Raw genomic sequence first — 18834 nt, forward strand, 5'->3', positions numbered from 1 at the left:
CTGAAGAGAGCGATGAGTTTACTATTTGGATCAGATCATTAGCAACGACAGGCAGGACTTTCTTAAAGAAATGTGTGGGCAGGACATCCAGACAGCAGGAACCAGAACTTAATTGACTTATAATGTGATAAAGTCAGTTAGGTGTTCACCAAAACAGAAGACTTCTGTCACGCCTAAAAAAATCTGAAATGTCCTTGTACTACTTTCTAGACCTAGAAAGTGCTGTCATTAGATGCCCTGCTGATATAGAAAACTGTGGTTATACACAACAGAGAACAATGACGATGCTGTGTAACAAACCAAAACCACAAATTATTTAAATGTTAACAATAAAAGCTACATCTGACCCCACACCCAGTGATCTTTTGTAACATGTTATATTCTGTTGGGTTGCTGTAGCTGAAGAAACTATCCACAGCCAAAGCACAGTAATCTCTTTTTCATCTCTGTGTTTACAAAGTTTGGTAAAGGCATCCTTTGACAGGTGTGATGCGCCACGCTGCTCCCAATATGCATTCCTGTTAAGGCAGTGTGGAAATCAATAAAACAGCATTTTCTTGAACAGCTGGTGTTTTTCTTCTGTCTGATCCAATTCGTTCCCTTTGCAGCGGTTTGTTATTCTGACTTCACAGGCTTAGCAAGTTTCCCAGACTGAAGGTCAATGCTCAGACCACAGTCTTCCATGTAAAGAACCTCGGACCTCCATTTAATTTAACTATCTATTGCAAATATGACAAAGATGTAGAAATTGGTTTCAGTATTGTCAATTATCTTACTGATATTGAATATATTTCTCTGTCTTTACCTGGCATATGAATGTTCAATGCAAGTGTTATAGTCTCGTTGACTATAAAGCTCAAACAAAGTAAAGACAATAAGTGACTCAACATCTCTCTACCGAACACCTCAGACTCACATTTGGATGTGATTAAAATTCTGGAATGTTTTTCCACCCCCAAAAAAACAACAATTTATACTAATATTACAGCTGCTGATTCTGCTACAGTTCCTTTTTTATTTGTGAGAAAAGAAACCCAAAGTTTTTTTTTTTTTTTTTTTTTGCACTCTTGGCTTCACAGTGGGAAGTTGAGCAACATCAACATGAAGCCAGTGAAGCAGACACACTCAGACTATATAAATAAACTGCTGCTGTTTTATACCTTTACATTTCTGGGTCTTTTTTTTATGTTAGTGTATGAAGACTAACAAATACCAGGTACTTGCACAATGTTTTTAACTGATTTCATTGGGGGTAAAAAAAAAAGAAAGGAGCGTGGATTTTTATGCTTGTTCTTGCGTTCTACTACACGGCATCCTCTCCTCATATGTACCACAAATCGTTGTATGCCGATAAAAATGCAAACCACTTCACACGTGATTTCATATTGATGCAAACAATTAGAATGTTGCTATGTAAGCATCAGGCTTAGCTTAGTTCTTCCTGTGAACACGCGGAGGTGTTTGTTTTGGTTGCAGAACCCGGGGTAAAGCATGCTTTCCAGGCAGCGGTGACCTTTCTAGTATCCTCCGTAGCAATTGTCAGGTGATACCGCTCTGTGTCTCTGAATACGTGGTGGTGGGAGAGGAGAGGGGGTGGGGAGGAGCGAGGGTGTGAAGAAGAACAGTTGGAGATGCTAAGGTAACGCTGTATGTGGGTGGTTCTTTTCCCAGGTTGAGAATTTCCCTGGAAGCGATGGATGGAGCTGTGGAAAACAGGCCGCAGTGGATGCTGCGCTTGCTAACACAATGCTGGCAACCAGCCTTACCCGCAAACCACAAGCACATAAAACACAGTCCCAATTTACAATCAAATGCTCTCACTTGACTTGCAAGACCAAACTTAGTTTGCTAACTTCTTTTCAGAGAATAGAGTTGAAAACGTACCTCAAGAGGTTGAGGAAGAGATAAAAAAAAATAGTTTCTAGTTTACTTGGAAGAGGCAAGGAAACCAAGTGAAACTTACAACTGTGATGACTGTGTGCATAAGGAGAAGTGAAATTTGGCAAATTTTAAAGGTTAGTAGCTATGTTTCCATTTCCAGTGTGTTCAAAACTTTGCGTCAGCATCCAGTCGTTAATCATGTGACTGGTGTGTTGCAAAAAAAAAAAAGTGTTAACATTGCAGTTTTGCTAAATAAACTGATTTCGATGCAGCCAAACAACTTGGTATCAAAAAAAAGTTTTTTTTGAAATTGCCATGTTTACATTAAGCAAATTTATTTCTTAAACGTCAAATTGCGCAATTATATGGTCAGAGGAAACGCAGCCGTAGTCTGTGATCTTTCAACGCAGATCAAGTGCGTCACATTCATAAAACACATTTACGGAACACAGACAAACAGAAAGTTTCACTCAGGATGGATAACAACGCACTCGCTTTAAAGCCTCCATAATAAACAACGCCACAGAGAGCAGCGGCGTGAGGAGAACCTTGTTAAATGAGGTCATCTCGCCGCATCCTTTGATCCCTCCTTTCTTCATCTCAGCGGCAAGTGGCATATAAGAGGATCTATCTTTGTGAACAGTTTTGAGCCCCCAAAATTACAAACAAACGAAAGGCGAGGGATCGATAGTGTGTGTCTCACAGAATGATGAACTGGCACTTCAGAGGGGGGGAGAAAAAAAATCAATGTTGCATTCCCTCTCTCTCTCTCTCTCTCTCTCTCTCTCTCTCTCTCTCCCTCCTCTGGTCTCTATCCTTCTCTGTGGGCCCTAAACTCTCTTCACAGTCCTTGTGCAATGGTGCTTAAGTGTGTGCTCAGAGCTGGGTTTGTTTCTACGCTTTAATGGCCCTTTGTTTTTCTTCTTCCTTTTTTAGCCTGGAAGACCCCTGCCAATTTGATGTGTGAACGCACCCAGCGATAATGGCCCAGAGGACACACAGTGGACATAAGTGTAAGTGCTTCTCTGTCTGATTTACGGCCGCGGTGGTCCTCTACCCCAGCTGCCCTGTGGGTCCCCGCCTATTGATCAGAATACATTGCATTCCCTAAATCATAACGGACCTGGTTGGATGAACCTGGCGGAATGAAAACATATATTCACTTCTCAACCTTGGACAGGAGGTGTCAAATGCATTTTCATTTTTAGGCCAAGTCAAGATCAAGAATGTTGCAAAAGGGCCGCCTGTGGTAGAGTGTACCAATAAAATCCATTAGCAGACTGTTGAAATATGAATAAATAGCAAAGTCTGCATTCAATACATTCTTGAATTTGAATGGTATTGAGCATATTTTCACATTCATCAGTCCCGAAATGAGCGGTGATCGTTTTTAGTGAGATTTTACAATCAAAATTGTGGACAAAATTGTGGACAGTTAAGAAAAATTTGTAAGAAATTAAGTTGTTTTTGAGATTATGTATATCAGTAAATGTGACTTTACTTTTACTCAACATTTCAATTACAGACTATAACTTGGTAAGGTTAAGCCAGCAATTTAAGAAATCCTGCCACCTGCAGGTGGGAGTTAGCATCACTAAAACCCAATGTTTTTGAATTTTTCCACACATTATTTTGTAAGATTTGCCAAAAAAAGTGTGGCAATATGTCAATTTTGTGTGGATTTCTACTTTTTTTTGTCTTAGCAATCAAAATCACCTAATTTTTGAGGTGCAGCAGAAGTAAGAGGTACTGCCACCTGCAGGAAGGAGTTAGTCAATTAACCTCAATGTTTTTGAAAATTTTTGTGGGAAATTGCAAATTACAACACATCTTCAAGGTTCTTTGTATGTGACTCTGGAATCCAGATAAACACCTATGGCGGTTTGATACATGTGATATGATACATAATATTTAATGCCGTTTTTTTTTTGTTTTTTTTCTGGTGCAGTCTTTGAGTTAAATGAATATTTTCACCATCGTAGAAAGACAGAACAAAGTTCATTATTTGCCTAAATGTAGAATTAATAAACTTCTCCAAGGGGAAAATTGGATTCCAAGAGCTTTGACTGAAGCTAGAAATTAACTGTTGCATTTTGGTAATCCTCTAGGATCACATTTACCACAGAGAGAGAGAAAAAAGTGTTTCTTGGCTAAAGTTGCGCTCTGCTAAATGAAATATAAAACGGCTCTAATAAATTTGAGAGGCAAAAAAAGCTCAGTTAGTAGAGTGATTGCTTCTGTTCCACAAGACTTGAAGTAACTTTATACTGCATGTTTAGTCTTGACATCCTGGGATCAGGGTTAGCTTACTCCTAGCAGCAGGTGGGAGTGGTAGAGGTAGCTCTGTCACTCTGTACTCGATAAAACCAGAGAACACTCAACTTGCGCTTTTTTCGATGGCCGAGACTTCAGAATTCATTTCTTTTGTTGTTTCTGTTGTTTATTTTGAATATTTAAAATGTCGTCCAGTTCCAATGTGTTAAATGTTCACTAGAACTGAAGGTTTATTGATCTTTGAGAATGTGTTCTTGCATTATTATGCAGTCATTATTGCTACTTGAAAATTGTCTCAAAGCAACAATATCATTGTGTATCGCAATAACTTCTGGGACGATTTACCGCACAGCAAAATTTGTTACCATAACTTATTGTCACTTTTGTCGTTATCGTAGCAGAACTACAGAATACCGGAATAAAACTACATCTGGATCGGCCGCCCTTTAATCCGCATTAGTAGCCGTAGTCTTCCTGAGAGCCGCGTTGGCACTAATCAGCTGGCCTGTCCTGGGTGTCACCTGCCTGTGTGATGCAGCCGAGCCTCTAGACGAGCCTCGGTAGGAGTGGGACGGCAGTGCTGTCAGCTGTGGGGAAACTCTTCCTGTCAGCCCTGCCTCATAAAATGCACTGCTCTGAGATGAAGGCCCAGACAGCTATCCATGCGGGGTACGGGGTGGGAGGAGGAGGAGAAGAAGGAGGGCTATCCATACGGTTATCTATCTGCTGCATCCATCTCCAGAATCTATTTGTCTACGTTTCTTTGTCTTTGTTTGTCTCCAGGGGTGCAGCTCGGCTGCTGTGTGTGTGCGTGCATGCGTGTGTGTGTGTGTGTGTCAGCTGCCGAATATTCACGGTACGTGCTAGGAGAGTTTGACAAGCCGCTCTGACACCTCCGCTCTCTCCACCCTCATTTTCATTTCCTCTCTTGCGTCGGCACTTTACCTCCCAGCTCCTCTGGTCTGCCGTGAGACTGCGAGCCGCGCGCTCCGTACAGTCAGGATAAAAAAAAAAAACTCACGCCGCGCGCACACACACACACACGCACGCACATACACACACACTGCTTTTACATTACTTACCTGAGAAAATAGGATGTTAAAAATAGAACGGCCCGCGTATCGTCGGGAACAATGTCTGAAAAGATTTCATTGGGAGCTTTTATCACTAGTCTGTGAAGGCTTTCATGCTAAAATTGGCAATTTATTGTATTCTGTTTAAGATTCTTCTCACCTTCTCATAATGGAAACACTTTCAATCTCAGTTTAGAATCTTTTGGAAATTTCTGTATTGGGTGCACTTCTACCATATGGCGGCGTGTCTTTCAATAAAAGCAAGAAAATGATTTCAATTTATTTCCATATTCAGTTCCAGAGTCTGGAATGGAATTGGGGGATGGCTTACATCCTATCGTTTATTGTGATAACTTTCTTATAATGATAAGAATTTTCATTTATCATTGCCGCAATAAATTTCAATTAATGATGTTTAAAGTCCACCAAAAATTATTTTAACATTGGTTTGTTAATTGAGAGTATCAGTAAATATCAATAACTTTGAAAATGTGATAAACTGCAGTTACACAACACAGTTCTTTATGTGACTGGTGTCCAAAAATTTACATAATCTACTCCAAAACTCTGAACACTGGCATGTTTCCATTAAGCAAATTTATTTTCTGAATGTCAAATTGTGCAATTATATGTTCACTGGACCATAGCTAATGCTAGCTTCAGTGGTTGTGCAAAGACTGTTTCTACTTTGCCCAGTTATGTGTGTTGAGGTACGTTTGTTGTGTGAAAACTTCAAACATGCAGCTGTCAGGGGGTCTGAATGTTCATGGATTCTAGCTGCTGTGGTCCCTAAACTCTATGAATACCGGGACTCAGCTATGGAGTAGATAAAGATTTTTCCATCAAGTATTGAGAGGTCTATAAGTTATGCTAAGGGGAACTTTTTTTTAAAATCAAAATATCTCTTAAAAACAGATATGTTTTGTCACCATTTCTCCTTTTCAATTGTCTTATGGTCTTGAATTGATCCCTCTCAGGTTTTCTGTTAGAAACAAACTTCTTGGTTGAATGAACATAATTTTAAGTCTAAATCTGCTATACTATACAGCTGGAAAAGGGTTGATGTTTTTGTGAATACATCAACATTTACAACACTTTTCATAAATAGTCCAAAGCAGAACCTTCAATGGAAACACAGTGACTGAGAGCCGATTTTGGCTCTTTGCCCTGAACATGCAGAGCGCTTAAGACTGTGTATTTTTCTGCTTCCCAAAATAGACACATCTTTTATTCTAAAAGAATATATATACATAAATGCCCTCTTACTTAAAAATCTTTCAGTTATAGTCCAGATATTACTGGCTTAAGGTTATGTCTTAATGTTAGACATTAGTTGCTTGGATACATTTTTAATGTTTCTGTCAGATAAAACCTTTAACTCTGGTTTTGTGAGTAAAGTCAACTCACAGTTGTATTCCTCTGTATTTGAGCCGAACAGGTTAAACTGAGCGACTTGACAACATTGCTGAGTTGTTTTTCACTCAGCAATGTTGTTGTTTTTTTTACAATCTATCGAAGATGTACGGTTCAGTCGTCCCATCAATACGTTCATCCATCTCCATTGTTCTACATGTGTGGACTCAACATCTGCATCGGGCATTTTCACTCCAAACGCATATTCTGATCGTCCGTTTCTAATAAACAAGTGTTATGGGAGGTAAACAGTTGTTATTAACTTCTCATCTTTTCAAAAGAGGAAAGCTGCCATGTTGACAGGAGGTTTGTTTAAATCCATATCTGAGAGACGGTATCGATCAGCATCTTGCTCTCTGCATATTTCTCAGGATTTTTGTTTTTTTTTCCCAGGCAGTAATGATTGGCCCCCGAGGGGGAAATGTAAACAGCTGCATGGAGAAGTTGCAAATCCTTTCTTCTTTCCAAGTTTTCCCTCGTTAAGTCATCATCACAAGAGCCAAGGCCTTTATTTTCAAACTCTGCAGAAATATCAATATGGATTTAGGAGTCTCCCTGAAGCGAGGTCTTCAGCTAATTAAATCTGTAATCACTTTGTACTGTAAAAACACAAGCAGAGGAAGAGGGGAGGTGGGGCGCGGTGGTTTAAATAAGAGCCACTGGAACTTTATTTAACAAAGCTAATTGGGTCAGAGCTCCTTATCCTCGTAAAGCGCCGGGGTTATTTGGCATCCAGTTGGAAGGCTTACAGCTCTTTTGCCCTCAAACAGTCAGACTCCCTGTGAGAGTGTGAGCCGGAGTGTAGAGCCGCCAAGTTCAGGAGCAGTGTGACCGGTGTCATGGCCGCAGCGAAAAGACGCGCCAAATTGTTGTTTCATTGTTTCAAGTCGACGGTTGTATGTCGAGGAGTGGAATGGGATTCAGAGGCACTCCGGGCTGAGACGGGATTCAGATAGCGGAAAGTGTCAAACAGCCGAACGAATCCATGAATCATCTCTCCGCTGGGTTCTTCATTAGTGGAAACTGCGAGTGTGATTCAGTCACTCGTGTCCCAACGAAGCAATTATCTCCACGTAGACTCGATAGTCCCTAATTGTTTCTCAGAAGATCGCTTGGAACAACAATAATATAGATGAATTATAGAAATGGAGTTTGACTCATGTCGTGTCAAACTTGCACTCTATTAAATGATTTCGATCTGATTTGATTCTCGCATTTAATTTGAACAATGAAGCTTGTGGTGGTTCTAGCAAAAGAAATGTACTAATTTGCTAAGTAGATCGAGAAGTTATGGCTTTAACAAGATGTCAGGACAGGTGTTCTTTAAGACTGTTCCCCATGAAAATATTGAAACTAAATATATCTAGTCAATATTTTTTATCTGAAGAATGTCTATTGTTCATTTAGGGTATTTTCACATCTGATAGTCCGGTAGACTCAGTTTGATTGGTGAAAAAACTCGCAACATTTGTTACATTTTCAGATGCTGTGGACGGCTTTCACATTGCACTGTTAAACAAAGTCCTGTGAAAAACCTGTTCCCCCTTCTCGCCTGTGATGCACCAAAAAGAATGTAAACAAAAACTGAGTTGTGTCCGATTTCAGCGGTTGTAGGATTTCTCTTTTGTCTTTGGCAAAAGACCACAAGCCATTTCTCCTGCTAGACGTGCTTATTGTTTTGGTTGTATTTACCCAGAATGCCTTGCGCTACAGTCTGCTTCTTGCTTATGGTCCGCTTGCTTATGGTCACATATGCATTCAAACCACACCAGAGTTCACTTCAGTCGAACCCAGACCTAAGTTTATATTTTTGATATAAGCTACATAGCCCAGGTTTGTAGCCAAAGTGTGTACCTAATAAAGTAGCCACTATGATGGCTCCAAAATATTTTCTACTTATTTCTACATTTAAACTCGAACTGGGTGAAATAGTATGTATGTACTTTTTGACACAAGAGTGATAAAATCCATCATAATATATCATCAATAACATGTTAATCTCTCTCTTTCTTTCTTTCACAATACAGTATATGACAAATGGCAGCATTCTGTTGCAGGGGAGAAAGCACAATGATAAATAAGCCAAACATGTGACACTCTCCATTAAGCGCAAATGGTGCCAGAAGAAACAAACACTTTATTAAAATGCCATAGAAGTGACAGATGAGCTAAAGAGCGGACACCTCGACTGGGTCCTTCTCATTATTCACTGCCTTCTGCCTCTGAATATTAAGCCAAATAAGTTGTTCTCAGTAGCAAGGTGTAAACTCCTCTCTGCCTCCCCCATCTCTCCGCGTTACTCGTGTTTGCGTCCGTCCCCGGGGCTCTTTGTGTAAAGCGCCTGCACTAAACAGGCAGTCGAGGCCGAGCGCAGCACGGCGAGGCTACCTCTGCCCTGGAGAGATCTGATCTTCACAGCGACCTCATTTCCCCCCCCCCCTGCCGCTCCCGTTTACTCCTCAGACTTCGCGCTTGTTTTCACCCGACACTCGGTTGGACATTTTGTGGCAACAAACTACTTTAAAGACTGACTGCAGGGGAAGATTTTCAAAGTTTGGTTAATTGCTAGTGATGTCACTTATTGCTCTTGGAAGGGAACCGAATCTTCAGATTCTGTTCACTTCAGTGCCGTTTGAAATAATCAATTTTTGAAACATTTTCTAAGAACAGGCCATTTTAGCCGTAATATAGTACTATTTGTAATAATTGTTTTTGAAAGTGAAGTTCATATAAAAATTAATCATCTGTACTTAATAAAGAACCACAATCTTACAAGAAATGTAATGTATGTATTTTTCTAAAGTATAACATTTCAAAATATGTCAAATACCCATGTAGTTTTTTTTATGTGATCTGTGTATTAATACAATTTTGGTGCTATTTGTAATGAAAAAATATATATTTTAAAGAAATTACAGCAAACGGTAGAGGAAAAAAAATGGACTTGAGTTGCTTTGGCAGAAACAAAAATCCTTCTAATGAGTCTAGTGTTGTTTACCACTCAACTATGAACATGAACTAAGGAGAAACAGGCAAGAAGATTCCAAAAAGATGGCAGCGCATAGTACCGTGTTCATCCTTTCTGCCACTACATGAAGCCTGTCAGTAGATCGTTTCCATTACAAATATGCACAATATTCTGCTAATACAGTAAAAACTCATCACACAAGGATGAGTTTGTTCATGTGACAACTCATTAAAAACACACCGCGCATGTAAGTGTATGTGTCGTCTTCTTTATGTGTCGTTTTCTCCTTTGTGATTTACACTAGTGGCAACATTTGGTTTTGATCATGTGACTCGGTTGATTAAAAAAAACAAACAATAAAAAGGCGTTTCTGATGTAGTTTTGCAAAAAATACAAATTTAATATACGGTCAAAAAAACACCTCACCTTAGCACCAAAATGTTTTATCGAAAAACACGTGTTTTTCAAAATTGACATAATTCCATTAAGCGAAAGCATTTTGGAAATGTCGAAATGCGCAATTTTATTGTCAATGGAAACACAGCTAGAGTAGCAGCCAATGAGATGTAACGAAAACAAGCAATGGCCAATGAGAGTATGTGCTGCTTTCTTCTATTTCATTTATTGGCAGATTAAATAAATCTATTTTTAAATTAAATAAAATAGAAAAGTTGTGAAAAGCAAAGAATGACTCATTAACTCTGTCGTGTCGTTCAGGGTAGAGAGCCGTTCAGAAGAATTGTCTCTAGTACTTGCAGAGGCTGCTGGGCGTTCCCGTAGATTGTGTTTCATTGTTAAGTCTGGCAGATAATGGCCTCCATTATTAGAAATGATGCATGACATTTCAGTGGTCTGACTGTCTTGAAACCCATCATGTTCGGTGCGACTGTAAAAGCAGAGTGTTGAAGAGAGCCTCCCGTATTCAGCTCACAGTGATCTGCATTAATATTAGTGATTGGTCCCCCAGTCACGTTCAGCCCCATCTTTTCATTCCAGCATCTGGTTTTAATTGGTGCGATGCTGTAAAGCTACAGCTGCTCTGTCTGTTAGGACAATAAATTACTCCAATTAGGAGTTGAACAAAAGAGGCTGTCTGACACCGCAGCCCCACTGCCTTGCTTTAAAATTGGAATGCGGCGGAATGAAGGCTGTACCGTAACACCTGCCCCATCATTTCTCAGATCAAAACACAGCCGGAGTTTTGTGGATGCGGAGAGAGATTGCTTTGCATGCCTCGTGTATCCCCCGTAGTTGGGGCTGCCAGCGTATAAATTAAATAGAAAAAGTGTCAGCATTTGAAATCAATATGAGGTACATTGTGTAATTGCTGGACGGATGATTAATTGCTGTTTGCATCATGAGTTGTGGATACATCTAGGTTTTCTGGCAGCTGCCTGCCATATCGATGGCACCGGTAATGAAGGCAATAATGAGGGACGGTTCAGGAGGATGTGGAATGGGAGGAACAATAGGAACATCTGTGCCTCTCCATAGTTAGACTGTAATTGAGACCATATTTCATTTTGGACTGCGAAAGCTAGCCCCGCGCCGTACTCGCCCGTCTACCTTCCAGAAAGATGAGGCATTTATTTTGCCGGCGGAACGCCTTCAGCGGCTTCGGTGACACAGGTGGTCCGCCGCCGGGAGGAATTTGGGGCTGCAGCCGCCGTCGCAGTCGGCCCTCCTTCCTATGTCTCGTGCCTGGCCGTGCCATCCCTTTTGTTTCAGCGCTTGCTGTGAGCACACCATTAAGCCAGGAGAAGTTTGACAAGAAAAATGAAGTGTGCCATTTCCCGTGGCCTCGAGTGTCTCTCTGAATAATGAGCGTGTTGCTTCCTCTCTCGCTCTCTTCCTCTCTTGCTTTTTGCCGTCAGATATACTTTTTCTCTTGAAGTTTCAGTTTACTGTGAGAAGGGAGGGGTCTCCAGGTTGCCACTTGTCTCCTGAAAACATAGAGTCTTAGAAACACTTCCAATCCATTTGGGAAATCCTTAGTCAGAAGTCACAGCTCAGGATATTACAGCAAAGCTGTGTTGAATATGGGAAATATCTTTAGGGGGAGCATCATGAGATGGTACATGCACCTGCTACTCTGTCAGCCAAGTTAGCTGGCATTGGTTTCAAGGTCTTTAATCATTTTCATGATCGAAAACATGCCAAACATCCAGAACAGATGGATATGCCAGTTACCACTATCATGACATTGACATTGTAATGTTATGGTTCTAAAACTAAAATCTTCCAGAATCCCATTCTGATTTATTGTAATTTAGATTTTGTTGGAGGAAAGCTCTGTGAAGTTATTATTGATAACAGTTTTTTTTTACTTGTAACAAGATGGCGTCTCATGAAGGCTAACGAAGTTAATCAGATGTATGGTGGAAAAACCCTCAGTTGTATGTAACGCTGTTAGCAGAAATTTACAGTCTACAATTTTACAAAAGAAGTGTGCTTCTGTGTTTTTTTCCAGCTTTATAACACCTGTGACCCCTGACACTATGTGGAGTGAAGGTGGTTGAGCCCGCCTGCGATTGGCAATTTAGGAAAAGTTGTGAACGATGACGTTCATTTTCTGTGCTGTTTTAGAATTGTAGTTTGCCTGTATTGGGGTGTGTAGTTTGACAAAGGCAACAGAGGAAGTGAACAAAACTATTAAGTCAGAGTTCGCCATGCTTCTAATTAAAGCATGAAGCATTTTATTGCTGGCATAGATAATGTTTGGCCTAGCACTTCTCTATGTGCAGCACTTCTCTATGTGCAGTGAGGGATGATTGTTTAGAGCGCACACAACGTTTTCAATGTTTCTGACAGTAGGTAGACTGGAAGGGGGCAGAGAGAAGGGGCTGAAGGCATGTGGCAAAGGTACCAAGATCGGGAATGTAACTCAGGAGAACCGCAATGAGGACTGGGGCCTTCAGCCCCTTCTCTCTGACTGGGGCAGAGAGAAGGGGCTGAAGGCATGTGGCAAAGGTACCAAGATCGGGAATGTAATTCAGGAGAACCGCAATGAGGACTGGGGCCTCGGCATACTATGTTAGCTCTTCCCACCACGCCACGCGTCGCCTTACAAAATGGAATTTTAGAATCAGTTAGAGTGGTAGAAGCATGACATCTTATAACAGTTTTTTTTTTTTTTTTTTAGATTTTTTAAGAGTGTCTTCAATATTTGTGTTGTGGAATAAGAAGGAACAGGATGGAAACACCCTCACACAGCCCTGTTTTCTCTGAACCCCCAGAGACCCTCTGACATGGCTGACCTCCTCTGGAAGAGTTGTGGTCATGACCGGAGGGATCTCCCTGCTTATTATGACACAAGTGTTTATGGTAATGGGATGTGAAGTCTGCATGGCAGTGATAGCACCGCAGGAACAGGATAGCCTATTACCCACCGCTGTGTGCTGGTAGTAATGGTAAGACAGAGGTGCATCCTATCAGTTATGGTTATGATGCATTTTGAATGGGGCACTACCTTTATATATCAGTGGATGATAACAGGAGGACAGAGCATCCTGGGGGAGACGGGCATGGCCGTAATGCTGAGAGGAAACAGTCAGAATACCGTACACAGCATGCCAAAGTGGGTTTATGGTGATAAATAGAGGGGAGTGGCGGGCTTTTTCCTCTCTCTGCTACAGTAGCGGAGGGCCAGCCCGTGTGTTCAAAGAGCGTGAATGCCCAGGGAGAGCAAGACAATGAAGAGCGCGTGTGTACATGTGCGTACGACAAACAAGAGCCACTCGGCAGAAGGGGAGCCTTTAGTTAGCTGTCTGCTTGGCGCTCCGCCGCCCCTCTGATGTATGTTTATGGCCCATCATCTCTAGCCAATTACCCTGCCCCAGCGTAGGGAGCGCAGCGCCTCCTCGTCAGAGCCGTCAGTGTCTGAGCGGGAAGACAGACGGCGACAGTTAACGTTTCTGGACATCCTTGGCACGGCGCTGTTCTCCTCTGGGCGGGAGGCTCTGGAGATTCATCCTAAACAGTGAGGCGCCAGGCGACGCAGTCTGCCGAGTCTATGGCCACCCTGGGAATTTAAAGCATTTTTTAATCGTTTTTTTGTGCGCCACTGTGTGTGTGTGTGTGTGTGTGTGTGTGTGTGTGCGTGTGTGTGTGTGCGTGTGTGTGCGTGTGTGTGCGTGTGTGTGTCTCTGTGTGTGTTGTGAGTTGGACTACTGTCTGCTCAAACTTTTCTTCATTTTCTTTGTCAGTTGTGTTGCAGGATTGATAAAGTGATGTTTGATGTCTGATCACTGTCCTCGTTTGCCAGGTACAGCAGAAGCAGACGTGTTCCTGTGTCCCGTCCATGCCACCCGACGCAGTCTCTTGTACAAACACATCTGAACTTCTCAAGGTAATCCCTTCTTCTCTTTGTAGTTTGTGTTCAAATGGGTTTTCCTGCAGCTGCCTTTGTTTGCTTTCTTAAAAAAAAAGCTGCTCTCACACAGAGAGGAGGCTTTAGGAAAGGCAAATGCATCTCAGCTGCAATAAAAACTCATTTGCTTTTAAGCAAAGTGTTGTTTATTATGCTTTCAACAATGAAGTTGATTATGATTATGATTTGATTCTTAGCTTGAAAGTTTTACACCTGATGTGTTTGAGCACTGTGGGGCAAGACAAGGATCCGTAAATAGAAATGATGATTTTTAGGATTGTCTTCTGGGCTTCACTTTCGGTTATGGTGACAATTTAAAACTACCAAACCGTGCTTGTGTCGGATGGACGAAGATAGTGACTTGCATTAGTTGCACTTTGGTGCCATTATTGCTTTTTCTATTTTTAAATTTCTTTTGCAACCTTTTATAAAGTTTAAAAAAGTCCAAATATCCTGCTACGATAGCTAAACAACTTACCCCAAGAACGGATTCGTTTTCCTCTAAATTTAGATTATACAACAATGGTAGAGTGTGTTTGGGTGTGTGCAAATGTCTTTTTCTGAGTATGCTCATCCTGCACATCAGCTTGCCTAATTATTAGCGTGCTGAAGACGTTAGTTCATCACATCGGATCTGCTGCTGTAATTATGAGCTTCAGATTTCACTGCTTGCATGTGTGCAAAAGCAACAAGCAGAGGCAGCTTCATGAATTGTTGATGCTTTAATTTTGTTGTGTTGTGATGACCTTAATAATGTTGTGTTATGCTTGTAACAACTTTTTCAAAGAAAGTTCACCTTAAAATCAAAAGATAATACCTTTTTTTAACTTAAGTAAATGTAGAAATACAGTTATTCTGTGGAGAGGAAGAGATCGATTCAGGTCCTGGGACAAAGTACTCCAGTGTAGGATTAACAATTCTATTGCGCCTTTTACGCTTGTCTAATTCTAAGCTTGTCCTACTTCCAAAACATATTCAAAATCATCCCTTTCTCTGTTCAGAAGGCATATTTGCGTGATGTTGGAGGACCTTTTACTCGCCATCCATAGCCACGCTAGGACGATTCTGCTAACAAAATGAAACCTGGAGATGTAGGTATTAACTTTGTGCCACAGCAAAGGGAAAATTAATACAGAAACACTGAAAACTGCTTGTATTCTTCTTTTTTTTCTCACGCTCTGTGTCGACTACGCTACCTGTAGCCACAGCTCTAATCTATCAGGATTCAACACCAAAAAAGACACAAACATTTCCCACACAAATTCTCTTACAGTTTTATGTTTTCAGACTCAATGTTTATTTTTCCATTATTAATAAGTGATAGTATGAACACAGCGGTGGTTGATTAGCTCATTTATGCAGCTGCTCTACTGATGATCTGTCAGAGAGGGGGTGTATGGGTCATCGATTTTTAAAAAAAAATTTTAACGGAACCTAAACACCGAATTCCACAGCACATTTACATGTTAACTTGTCAAAGTCAAGCTAGCATAACTGACCTACTTCCCACTGCCCTGCTGTTTCTTTGTAAACTTTTTCCTGACCTATGAAATGTGATGTCCCTGGACCTCGTTATCTAGTTGTCGTAGTGTTGACAATTAGTAGCAAACCACTTCATCCTTTTTATTTTATCATGTTAATAATGCACGATATACACAGCAGAAACAATAAAAATTTGGCCTATGATAGAGATCTGTAGTCTTCCGGCTAACCGTCGGCAAAAGCTTGATGTAACTGGTCGATATCAAGACAGGACTAGCGGGAAGCAACACGGCTGAGAGCGCAAAGGAAGAGCTCGTTAAAAAGGTAGGTGCAAAACACGTCAACTATCTGGATCTAATTCAGGTTCAACCTCCTGTGGTCTTAGTGCGACGCTCAGGAGGAGTGCAGCATATGTCACAGTCAGATAGGAGGAAAGCCGGGGGTAAAAGCACGCTCGGGATCGGCGTGACCCCCGCCGGGACGACGCACGTGGGGTAAAGCTAAAGGGGTCCAATGGACCAAAGTCTCTTAATCCTCCTGCAGACTTAGCACCATGATCAGGAGGAGCACGGCAGAAGTCACGGTTAGACAGTGACTGTGGGGCGGAGTGGCGGTATGACGGTCTTTCTGAAGCTTCACACGCGCAACAAAAAGAACTTTGGGAAAGTGCACAAAGTAAAAAGCTTGTGTGGTTTAAATGACACAATCTGCAACTGAAGAAGAGTAAAAGAGACCAGGAGCAGAAAAATGTAATCTGCAAAGTGTGTAGGAAAAGTTTGGTGGGATTTGATGTCAGACAGTAGAGGAAAAACAGGTGCTGCTTTCTGTTTTCCTATGTAGTGTGAACTAAGAGTAAACTGAGATTAAACACCACCAACATTTTATACTCTATACTTCAAACATTTCTTCTGGACTGTTCCCATTTTATACCGTTCTTACTGGAGTTGTTTTCCTTCTACTAATTTGCAACATTTGAAAGTGTTGCTCAATGAGGTATTTGAAATTCTGAAAGGGTTCTGGACTTCAAATCAAGGTGATCGTCTCAGTTCTCCTCTGTTGGAAAGGCATGCTTAGTGTGGGTGAACATTAAAGATTCATGCAAACAGCTGTTGCTCCTACAGGACAGAATTACCCAGAAAAATGAAGGGAGGTTTAGATTCCAAATGAGAGGGAAACCTTGGAGGAGCAGAGTTTCAAAGAGCGTTGCTTGAAAGGCGGCTGATTTGTTTGCAAGAAGTGACTGCATGCTCTCCCGCAACAGATAGTCCGAAAACTGGGTAGGGATTTAAAATGCCACTGAAACAAGCTGCTGGGAATCTTACTGTGAATCAGAAAAGTGTTTAATATTTAAACATCTTTCCTCTTTATAATTAAATAATTGTCAAGCTTAAGGTGGGGGATTAGAGCTGAAACGATTAATTAGATTAATCGTGATTAATCGATTATTAAGATAATCAACAAGTAATTTAGTAATTGTGTAATCGCTACAGACTCCAAAAAGTCCATTTTCTGAAAGAACAACACACTGAGGTCAGTGATTAAGATAAACCTGTATAAATAACATATTGTCTGTAAATGGCCTGTCATGTAGAGGGACAAAGATTGAATCTGCAGCTAACAGAACACTTCGAACATCATGTGAAAAGTTCAGCCCTTTTTGTTTGACTTAACATCAGTACAGTGTAGCGCTGATCTATTGATTATTATTTTTTTGATTCAAAGATTAATAATTGGATAGCAAAAAGTGCTTAATAGAAGATATATTTTTGGAGATTTTGCCAAAACGATTTTGCCACTTCAGGAGTTTTAGCAAAATTTATATTTGTAAAGTTTTACCCTAATCACTAGGCTGTATGTTATTCTTTTAGAAAATGGCCTTCTTTTATGAGTAAATGATTGATTCCTAAATTAGTTGAGAATTATTTCAAAAATCGACTAATCACCTCAGCCCTACTAACGCTACGGGGCGTCATAGTGGCCGTGAATACTTTACGAAGTCTCTGTATTTTTATAAGACCTGTTTAGGACCGCTGTGTTTCCTGCAGTCTGATAGCAGACCAGAGTGAACCGTGTTGGCAGAGAAAAGAAGCAGCTGATATAGGTCAAATTAGTCATTTCCATACAACACTTTGCTTGACATTTGGCCGCCTGTTGAATAGCGAAGCGGCGCCCTCGTGCAGGGCTCGAGATAAAAAGGCGCGCCTGCGATTCAGCTGACATTTTTAGGCTGTTTTGCGACAGATGCAGTGATAACGTATGATATTTGCAGACGGGCGTTCGGCGTTAGGCGCAACGCTGAATCCGTCGCTAACGTCATTCGCAGTCCCCCTCCGCCCCAGTTCGCCCCGACTCCTGTGTTTCCTGTGTTTCCTCACATTTGTTCTGTCTAATTTGCTCCCATGTGTCCTGATGCGCTCGTTCCTCCGTTGCCACCCCCGTTTTGTTGGCAAAAGAAATCTCCATCACTCCAACGTCATCGAAGCTCTGAGATGCAAACACAAGGCCGCCGTGCATCTGTGAGCACCTATCTCTCCTCCTGGCAAGAAAATACATCAAGCAACCTATGAGGGTGTGACATAATAACGCTCTGCGCTCCTCTGAGACAGGCCGTGACCTTTTGATAGGGACGTCGCGGCGACTATCTGAATGGTAATGTGAAGGGTTGATTGGCAATTTACAGCCAGCACAAAGGCTTTGCTTCAGTGAATCAAAGTAGAGGTCTGTAGTAACAAATAGAAGCAATATGGTCTTAACCTCCACATGCTCACCAAGGCAAATAACAGATATTCCTGCTGCTCAGTGCAGTGAAAGGCAGGGGCAGCTTCTCAGACAGAACAGCTGGTTGGGTTTTGTTTGTTCCGTCGCCGTCTGTCACTCACTGCACTTCAGCAGCTGTGAGTTCAATGTCTCCAAGTTGGACAAAATTTAAACTTTAACGATTACTGAAAATGTTTATTATTATTAAGAGAATTATTGCCAAATTTGAACCACTTCTAGAGAAAGATGCGCATTTAGGTGACTATCTGAATGGTAATGTGACGGGTTGATTGTGACGGGTTGGAGAATTAAAACTTTTAGTTACTAAACGTTTGTATATCGATGTTTCATTGTAATCGTTTGGTTCACACCGGTCATGTTTGGTCCACTTTAATTGAACTCTGGCTCAGTTGTGTAGAAGGTCCAGTTCGTTTGGGGATGTGTAATCGAACTCTGATGCAGACCAAAAACTAAAGTCTGATCTGCCCAAAAACTCTGATCTCAGTTTAATTGAAGTAAACCATGGATGGATGGATGGATGGATGGATGGATGGATGGATGGATGGATGGATGGATGGATGGATGGATGGATGGATGGATGGATGGATGGATGGATG

The 18834-nt window shown here is 41.3% G+C and overlaps 1 protein-coding gene across 5 annotated transcripts in view; it reads left to right on the forward strand.

Annotated features, from left to right (window-relative positions):
* Positions 1-18834, forward strand: part of mgat4c (mgat4 family member C) — a 138043-nt gene that overhangs the window by 61672 nt on the left and 57537 nt on the right. For 2 of the 5 annotated variants that reach the window (XM_008410874.2, XM_017305367.1), the window contains 2 exons: positions 2818-2894; positions 13874-13957. The gene's annotated coding sequence lies outside the window, so the exon portion shown is untranslated. Of the gene's footprint in view, positions 1-2817; positions 2895-13445; positions 13589-13727; positions 13958-18834 lie in introns of those variants that run through there. The other 3 variants (XM_017305368.1, XM_008410878.2, XM_017305369.1) reach the window with 3 other exon arrangements.

The sequence above is a fragment of the Poecilia reticulata genome, linkage group LG6 (genome assembly GCF_000633615.1).
Source record: "Poecilia reticulata strain Guanapo linkage group LG6, Guppy_female_1.0+MT, whole genome shotgun sequence".
NCBI classification, from domain to species: Eukaryota; Metazoa; Chordata; class Actinopteri; order Cyprinodontiformes; family Poeciliidae; genus Poecilia; species Poecilia reticulata.